At 42.7% G+C, this 10,096-nt stretch overlaps 1 protein-coding gene across 2 annotated transcripts in view; it reads left to right on the top strand.

Moving 5' to 3' along the window:
* Window positions 1–4,394: 4,394 nt before the first annotated feature.
* The window catches only part of tbkbp1 (TBK1 binding protein 1), a 153,569-nt gene continuing 147,867 nt past the window's right edge, over window positions 4,395–10,096 (top strand). Inside the window, exons 1-2 of one of the 2 annotated variants that reach the window (XM_078224125.1) lie at window positions 4,395–4,532; window positions 4,613–4,844. The gene's annotated coding sequence lies outside the window, so the exon portion shown is untranslated. The remainder of the gene's footprint in view (window positions 4,533–4,612; window positions 4,845–10,096) is intronic. The other variant, XM_078224124.1, reaches the window with a different exon arrangement.

Below are 10,096 nucleotides of genomic sequence, written 5' to 3'. Positions count from 1 at the left end.
ACAGGTAAGAGGCTCTTTTGGAGATTCGGTGCAGACTCGATGGGCCGAATGGCCTGCTTCTGCACTGTAGGGATTCTATGATTCTAAGAACTGGCCGGTAAAAGGGACAAAACTTTGGAAGAAGCAGAGATGAGGCAGATAAATAATTTCCATAGTTTTGAATCATTTAGCAGCAAAGCACAATTCAAAGAATCAAAGTTGCTTTTCCAACTTTAAGTGGTCCTTACAAAAGGGAAATGAAATCATTCCCACTATTGTACCACCATCTGTGGGTAACTCCAGAAGAGCAGTGACAATGGTTGGTATTTTCCTGCTCCGCCTGCCACGGGAATCGGAGGGGGCAAGGGGCAGAACATGGAAAGGTCCGTTGACCTCGGGCGGGATTTTATGGTTTCGGGACGAGCAAGCCCAATGTTTGTTGGGACAGTGGATGGGGGATTGCTGAAGGAAAACATAGGAAATGATCGGCAAAAGATGAAACAGTAAGGAGAGAATAAAAAACGCGAGTAATGACCTTCCCTCCATCATAAGGTCAGACATGGGGATGCTTGCTGATTATTGCTCAATTGCACCATACATGATTCCTCAGACGCTAAAGACATGTCCATGTGCAGCAAGACTTGAACAATAGCCAGGCTGGGGCTGATAAGTGGCAAGTAACCTTCATGCCATACAAGTGCCAGGCAGTGACCATCTCCAACAAGAGAGGACCGAACCATCGCCCCTTGACATTCAAGGGCATTACCATTGCTGAATCCCCATTATCAACATCCTGCGGGTTACCATTGACCAGAAACTGAACTGGACTAGCCATATAAATATTGTGGCCACAAGAACAGGTCAGAGGCTGGGAATCCTGTGGCAAATAATTCACCTCCTGACTTCCTATAGCCTGTCCACCATCTACAAGGCACACGTCAAGAGTGTTATGGAATCTCTCCACTTGCCTGAATGAGTGCAGCTCCAACAACACTCAAGATGCTCAACATCATCCAGGACAAAGCAAGCCACTTGATTGCTACCTTTTCCACAAACATTCACTCCCTCCACCACTGACACACAGTGGCAGCCGTGTGCACCATCTACAAGATGCCCTGCAGGAACTCACCAATGTTCCTTAGGCAACACCTTCCAAACCCACAACTGCTACTATCTAGAAGGACAAGGGTAGTAGGTACCTGGGAACAACTACCTGGAGATTCCCGTCAAAGTCACTCATCGTCCTGGCATGGAAATATATCACCGTTCCTTCACTGTCACTGGGTCAATATCCTGGAATGTCTTCCCAGGGTATACCTATACCTCACGGACTGCAGCTGTTCAAGAGGGTGGTTCACCACCACCTTCTCAAGGGCAATAAATGCTGGTCTAGCCAGTGACACCCATATCCTGTAAATTAATAAATTCAAAAAGAATGGTCAGTCTCTGGAATGCACTGCTTGAGAGTGTGGTGGAGGCAATCGGGGGTTTCAAAAGACAATTGGACCATTATCTGGAGAGGAAACATTTGAAAGGTTATGTGAACAAACAGGGGAGTGGCACTATTTGATTGCAGAGGGCCAGTACAGACACTTCAGGCTGAATGGCCTCATTCTGTGCAGTAACCATTCTATGACTCCATTGGAGTCGGCAGTGCCTCAGTGGTGGTGACACTGTCAACCAAATCTGATACTGGTGGGTACAAGACCCACTCTCAAATCTTGAGCACAAAATTAAGCTTAAAGGAGTTCAGTAATGTTAGAAGTGCTGACTCTGAAGAGATACTGAATTGTAGCCTTGTCTGCTCTCCCAGGTGGAGACCCAGGTGGAGATAAAAAATACATGACACTACACAAGAAAAACCAGGGAGCTTTTCTGCTGGAGTCCTGCCTGGAATTTATCTCTCAACCAACGCTTAACACAAGCATATTGATCATTGCTCTTTGTGAAAATTAGCTTTACACAGTTTCAATTGGCTTAATGCTTTGCATGTGGGAGCTAAAAACTGGAGAGTAAGCAAATTCTTTCATGAATGGTTCATTCCCAAATTGACATTCTACTACTGAATAGGCTTGAGAGGCTGAATGGCCCACTGCTGTTCCCATCTTCTTTCATGTGATGTGGGCAGAGCCAGTGTTTGTTGCCCATCCCTAATTGTTTTGAACTGAATGGTTATTTCAGAGGGCAGTTCAGAGTGAAACATGTTACAGTGGGTCTGGAGTCACATGTAGACCAGAACAGAACAGACGATGGGAACAACAATGGTAGATTTCCTTCCCTAACGGGGAATTAGAGAGCTGGATGCACTTCTATGAAAATTGTCCAGGCTTGGGCTGCTAAGTGGCAAGTAACATTTGTGCCGCACAAGTGCCAGGCAATGACCATCTCAATCAAGAGAGGATTGATGATAGCTTCGTGATCAACCATTACTGAGACTCACTTTCAATTCCACATTTCATTGTGTTGCTGTGATTTGAATCCATGTCATTAGATGGGGCGACACGGTGGCACAGTGGTTAGCACTGCTGTCTCAGCAGTGCAGTCCTGTTGGACTTTAACCTGGTGTTGTGAGACAAAGTCTAACAACACCAGGTTAAAGTCCAACAGGTTTATTTGGTAGCAAATCCCACTAGCTTTCGGAGCGGGAGTTCTATTCACAAACAGGGCATATAAAGACATAAACTCAATTTACAAAATAATGATTGGAATGCGAGTCTCACAGCACCAGGGGCCCGGGTTCAATTCTGGTTTCAGGTGGAGTTTGCACTTTCTCCCCGAGTCTGCGTGGGTTTTCTGCAGGTGCTCCAGTTTCCTCCCACAGTCCACAGATGTGCAGGTTAGATTGATTGGCCATGCTAAATTGCCCTGTAATGTCAGGGGGACTATCAGGATAACTTTGTGGTGGTATGGGGATGGGGCTTGGTTGGGATTGTTGCAGTGCAGGCTCAATGAGATGCATGGCCTCCTTCTGCACTATAGGGATTCTATGATTCTAGCATTAAGTATGTTTATTTATTAGTGTCAAAAGTAGGCTTGCATTAACACTGCAATGAAGTTACTGTGAAATTCCCCTAGTCACCACACTCCAGTGCCTGTTCGGGTACACTGAGGGAGAATTTAGCATGGCTAGTGAACCTAACCAGCACGTCTTTCGGACTGTGGGAGGAAACCGGAGCACCCGGAGGAAACCCACGCAGATACGGGGAGAACGTGCAAACTCTGCACAGGCAGTGACCCAAGCTGAGAATTGAACCCGGGTCCCTGGCACTGTGAGGCAGCAGTGCTAACCACTGTGTCACTGTGCCGCCCTGGCATCTATTTGCAAAATGTTCTATTTCTTTTCATTTCAGATTTTCAACATGCCTCGCTTTCTTTTCTCCATTTCCCTCTATTTCAAATCTCCAGGGTAGGAATGGTCTGAAATGGGGCAGTCGGGGGTTAACTGCAGCCTTGCAACCCCAGGAAACATAAGCCGAGGACCTGCAAAATTGTCTGAATGAACAGCTCCTATTTTTTAAAAAATGAATGGGACCACTCCCAGATACAGCACTGACTCGAGGGAAAGAAGACTGTAAATTATGGATCTTTCATTGCGATGGAATCACTAAAAGACCCAAATCCTTTGTTTCGGCATATGGGGGGAATACTTTGAGCAGGCAACAATTCCCATCCTCGGTTTACCATCTCTGTTAGCCCAGCAATTGAAGAAAATAACCATTTCAACCACAGCAATTAAAAAAAATTAAGCTGGCTAAGGAAACAATGCATTAGTGAATGGCACGTCTCTTTGTGTTTTAAAGAGGCAACGTTTCTGAGGAGAAAGTCTCTGGTAAGGCGAGAGAGAGGAAGATATCTGATTTGATTTGTTATTGTCACATGTATCAGTGTACAATGAAAAGCATTGTTTCTTGTGCGCTATACAGACAAAACATACAGTAGAGAAGGAAAGGAAAGGGTGCAAAGATAAGGGACAAAAATATTATTCCTGTTTTCTTTTATTAATGTCAGAAATAGGCTTACATTAACACTGCAATGAAGTTATTGTGAAAATCTCCTAGTCGCCACACTCCGGCGCCTGTTCGGGTACACTGAGGGAGAATTTAGCACGGCCAATGCACCTAACCAACACATCTTTCGGACTTAGGTGTACCTGCAGGGTAATTGAAGAAGGATTGGAAGCATCTTCTCCTTTTGAAGGTAAACATTCTCATTTTTTAAATTTGTCGATTTTACAGTGAGATAGGTTTGCCAAGCTGTTTGCTTGCTTGTGTGTGTGTGTATGTGTAAGTGTGTGTCCCCTTCTTAATTCGAATAGTGCAATACCCTTTTAAGAGAGAGAGAGAGAGCGAAAGGGAGGGAGAGATTGCCAACCAGAATTTTCAGTCCTGGAAATCCCTGATGTAAACAAACCTCCCACTTGTATCAGAATGTGAAAGATGGCAGCGGGACTGCCCGAGCGATCTTTCCACGGCACGGATTGTACCAGGCGGTTCGAGTAAGGCAATGATAAATCCTTTCCACTGCCGATGTCAGCCAGTTTGCGGTTTTGAGAGGTAAATTTTCAACTGAAAAGATTTGTGGAGCCCGGTTTGGCGGTGGATACAAAAGAGAAGCTTATTTTCTTCCCCCACAGCACCCCCCCCCCCTCCCCTCCCAATGTTGTTGGTTAAACCATCCGATGAATGATACAGTTGCTGTGCCGTGGAGGTGTTCAGTTTGCGCCACCCCGTGGCTCGTCTGCCGGGGAGAGTGAAATTGCAACATTGCCCGTCTCGGTGTAACTTACAAAGAGAGACTGGCAAAGAGTCAGACTTCAGACTGCCACTGCCAGATGAGGGTGCCAACCAGGGCAAAGTCAGCAACACGTGAGTTCAAACCTTTCACCAACCTATAGAGAAACCAGCAAGCAGATCAGAACCAGAGCCTGGGCTGAGAGGGAACCACCTTCAGATAAGACACACACACACACACTAAATAGTTCAGCCATATTTTTTTTGTCTCTCTCTCTGCCTCTCTGATGAGGTTTTATTCGGATCCAATGCAATGAACTACTCAAACCAATGCTAGTCCAGCATTGACTTCCTCCACCCTCCCGGCAGCTTGAGAATTGCTCTTTGATCTACCCTTTTTTTTCCATTTGACAGCCCGCGATTTAAAAGTCGGCAGTATTTTTTATATATTTCTCTGTCTCTGCCTTTCTTGTGAAGCTGTTAAAGCCGAGGCTCGGGGTGGAAGCGTTTTGAAAAAGCAGGCTGGAGTTTCTGTAATATTCATCTTGTCCAGAATCCAGTTTTTATAGTTTTCTTATCAGTCTGGCTGACTAAATCATTATTTCTGTTCGCGGGAATTACATCCCATGCTCCATTGTGACTGGTATCCAAACATTGATTTGGTTTATTATTGTCACATGTATTAATGTACAGTGAAGAGTATTGTTCCTTGCGCTCTATACAGACAAAGCATACTGTTCGTAGAGTACATGGGGGAGGGGAAGGAAAGGATAGGGTGCAGAATATAGTGTTACAGTTACAGATAGGGTGAGGAGAAAGATCAGCTTCATGTAACCAAAGAGAATATTCTCTCTTTTGGTTTCAGATTCCAGCATTCGCAGTAATTTGCTTTTATTCAGCTTGATGTATTTGATTTGATTTATTATTGTCACATGTATTGGGATAGAATGAAAAGTATTGTTCCTTGTGCGCTATACAGACAAAACATACACTTCATGGAGTACATGGGGAGAAGGAAAGATTAGGGTGCAGAATATGGTGTTGCAGTTACAGATAGGGTACAGAGAAAGATCAGCTTGATGTATTTGATTTGATTTATTATTGTCACATTTATTGGGATAGAATGAAAAGTATTGCTTCTTGCATGCTATACAGGCAGAACATACCATTCATAGAGTACATAGGGGAGAAGGAAAGGAGAGGATGCAGACTATAGTGTGACAGTCACAGCTAGGGTACAGAGAAAGATTAGCTTGTTATAAAGTACAATCATTCAAAAGTCTGCTGGCAGCAGGGAAGAAGCTGAAAATGCGATTTTTAGTTTGTTTTGACATAAAATCAGTTGTTAATATGCTTTACTTATTATAAACAGTTAAGCAGCTTTAGATAAATTCCAGCTTTATATTAATTTATGTGGCATTAACGAACTGCTTGGAATAAATTTAATTTGTAAAAGTTCCTAGAGTATACATCTATACATGTCAATGAATGTCAGAAAACATCACCAGCTCATTGACTTCTGTTAACTCTTCCTGACTGATATCTAATGCACTTCCACCAGCCAAATTGCTTTGAATCTACTGCCTCCTCCCATTATTATAGAAGGTTTCCGTTTTGATATCTGAACTGTATTGTTAGCTATCTCAGCTTACGTTCGAGTATCATTGGCCTCAGTACCCTGAGTTCTTATTGCTGATTGCTACCTGGTGCTCCCCCTACCCACTAACCTGCTGAATGCGTCTGTATGTGTGCGTCTGTATTTCTATTTGTGTATGTGTGCCTATGTGTGTCTACTTTTATGTGTATCAATTTGTGTGTGTGGGTATCCATTTGTGTACACATATACATGCACAAATAGATACCCACACAAATAGATGCACAAATAGACACACACACACACACACAAATAGATACACACACACAAATAGAATCATAGACACAAAGGCACACAAATGGGTAAATACGCAAATAAATATGTTTATGTATCTCTGTGTGTGTATCTACTTGTGTTGTATCGATGTATTGATCGGTGTATCTATTTGTGTGTGCCTGTATGTATATGTATATGTATGTGTCTATGTTTATGCAATACTTGTGTGTGTGTGTCTCTGTGTGTGTATCTACTTGTGTGTGTGCCTATGTGTGTGTGTCTATGTGGGTGTCTCTGTGTGTATATCTACTTGTGTGTGTATCTATTTCCATATGTGTATCTATTTACGTATGTGTATCTATTTGTGTGCGTCTATGTGTGTGTATCTATGTGTGTGTCTGTGTGTATCTGTTTATGTGCGTCTATGTGTGTGTGTCTATGTGTGTGTATATACGTGTATGCATCTATTTGTGTATCTATTTGTGTATGTCTGTATTTGTGTGTATACCTACTTGTGTCTGTCTGCGTGTATATATATCAATTTGTGTATGTGTTTACGTTTGTGCATGTGTATGTATTTATTTGTGTGCGTGTGTGTCTATGTGGGTGTGTATGTCTATGTGTGTGTATCTATGTACGTGTATCTATTTGTGCATGTCTATGTGTGTGTCTATGTGTGTATCCATGTGTGTGTGTATCTATTAGTGTGTGTGCATCTATTTGTGTGTCTATTTGTGTATGTCTGTATCTATGTGTGTTCCTATTTGTGTGTCTGCGTGTATATGTATCTATTTGTGTTTATCTATTTGTGTATGTGTTTATGTTTGTGTATCTGTGTATGTATCTATTTGTGTGTGTGTATCTATTTGTGTGTGTGTGTGTATATCTATTTGTTTGTATTTGCATGGGTGTGTGTGTATCTATTTGTTTGTATTTGCATTGTGTGTGTATGTATCTATTTGTTTGTATTTGCATGTGCGTGTGTGTATCTATTTGTTTGTATTTGCGTGTGTGTATCTGTTTGTATTTGCATGTGTGTGTGTGTACCTATTTGTATGTGTGTATCTATTTGTATGTGTGTATCTATTTGTGTGTGTGTATCTGTTTGTATTTGTGTGTGTTTTGCGTGTTTGTAGGCTCAGGATCTAAGATGTCTTCCATCTTTAGATAAGCCCATATTCAGCCAGGACCCATGTAACTGTACGCCAATATGGCTCAGTCCATTAGCCCATTCGACGGTGAAAGGGGTTAAAATGATTGGATGGGGGAGAGGGGTGGAGGGGGCGGGGGGGGGGGAGCTGGCGGTGGGGGAGAAAAGACTGATTGCCAAAGTAAGGTACATCTAAACTGCGAGGATCATCATTCTTGTCAACAATTAAAAATCACCTGCTAAAATCATTGTGAATTAATAACATTGCACCCTAACAATTTACTTGCTGCACATGGACTTTGTGCAACTGGCATTGAGAGCTACGTAAGTACAGTCGGAGCATTAAATCATGATATCCCATTGGGAGGCATCTCTGCCATTTAATATTCAACACACAGGAGACAGTGATTTATTTGGGAACATTTTTTGGTCATTTGATGTAATGAAGTATAAATGTGAACATTGAATTCACACCACCTGAACCAATCTAATACAAAATCCCCAATTTTCTCCCCTCTACCTCAGGACTTGTGGCACATTATGTAGGCTGAAATTTCAGTGCGACGCTGAAGGAGCACTTACAGTGCCAGAGGTATTGCCTTTTGAGTGAGATGTTAAATTGAGGCCCGTTTTCTGCTGCCTCAGGTAGACTTAAAAGATCCTGCCACATACTTTTGAAACAAAGTAGGGAACCATACTGGTATATTTTAGTGGAAATTCCTTCCTCAACCAAGATCACAAAAGCAGTTGTTCTAGAAATTTATCCCATTGATGTTTATGGCAACTTTCTGTTTGCAATTTTTCTTATTCATTCATGGGACACGGGCATGAATGGCTGGCCAGCATTTATTGTCCATCTCTAGTTGCCTGAGGGCAACATTGCTGTGACTCTGGAGTCACATGTAGACCAGACCAGGATGGCAGATTTCCTTCCCTAAAGGGCATTAATGAACATTAATGGGTTCTTACAACAATGGTTTCATTCTTAATTCCAGATATTTTGTATTGAATTCAAATTGCCGTGGTGGGATTTGAATCCAGGTCCCCAGAACATTAGCTGAGTTTCTTGATTAATAGTCTAGCGATAATACCATTAGGCCATCACCTTCCCTACCTTCCCTGGGCGTTGCCTATATAACACTAGAGACTGCTCTTCAATGGAATTTAAATTGGCTATGAGGTACTCTGGGGGAAGGGGGAGGGGGAGGGAAAGGCTCCAAATCAATGCAATTCTTTCATATGAGTAACGCTTTTTTTTCTCCAAAATGTTTGAGTCATGTTGTAACTTTTCATAGGGAGCATTGCCCTTTGTTAACTTGCACATTCTTCCAACATAAAATCAAACTTTGAATGTCAGCTTTGGTTATTGTTATTAAGCTTTGGGAGAAGGCATCTTGATCAAGCCCAATGATGTTCTTTGCCTTGTGTCCACATCTGTCAGCAAGGGCACCCGGCAGTGATCAGCGTCACAGTTGAGTTCTGCCGGTCTCCCAAAACCATCCCCCCCCCCCCCTCCCCACTCCCCAACCACACCTGCTAACCCCTCCCTCCCACACACTGTATCTTCTTAGTCCATGGAGCTGAAATAAAGAACTTGCATTGATATAGCAACTTTCACAACTTCAGTACATCCCAAGTTGCTTTCCAGCCAAATAGATACTTCTGAAGTGTAATTTCACAGTAACTTCATTGCAATGTTAATGTAAGCCTTACTTGTGATTAATAAATAAACTTTAAAACTTTAGTCACTGCCATAATGTAGGAAATGCAGCAACCAATGAATGCAGAGCAAGATCCCACAAACAGATATTTGTTTTTATTGAGATTAGCCAAGCCACAGACACAAATGTGCCTACTCCTTTTCAAATTCGTGGCATTAGTCTTTTACATTCACCTGAAAGGCAGCTGAGTGGGCCCTCAACTCAACAACTCATCCAAAGGACAGCACCCCTGACGGTGCATCCCACCCGCAGCACCTCACTGGAGTGTTCGATTTTGTACTCAGATTAATTGGAGTGAGCTGTGTCATCCCTACTGCCACCCTGAATGATAAAGCCTGCTCAGTACAGACTGGGAGATTGAGACTAAGCTGCACTGGATCATTCTGCTTCCATTCTACGTTGACCGTGTATTTATTGAGGCGTTGGGAACAGCAAACTGTGATTGAGTTTGAATTAAATAGTCCTGAGATCCCTGTATTCCTTTAGCTAAGGAATTCCTTCCCTGAACCTCTCTATCTCTTAACCTCTCTCTCTGTCTTTCAGATCCCCCTTTAAGAAGCTCTTTAAACTTGCCTGTTTAACCAAACCTTTTATCACCTCTTTACGAGGCTGTTTCAAATTTGTTTGATAATCACTCCGATGAAGC

Source organism: Mustelus asterias, chromosome 11 (genome assembly GCF_964213995.1).
Source record: "Mustelus asterias chromosome 11, sMusAst1.hap1.1, whole genome shotgun sequence".
Taxonomy (NCBI): Eukaryota; Metazoa; Chordata; class Chondrichthyes; order Carcharhiniformes; family Triakidae; genus Mustelus; species Mustelus asterias.
This window is presented reverse-complemented; position numbering and strand designations above follow the sequence as displayed.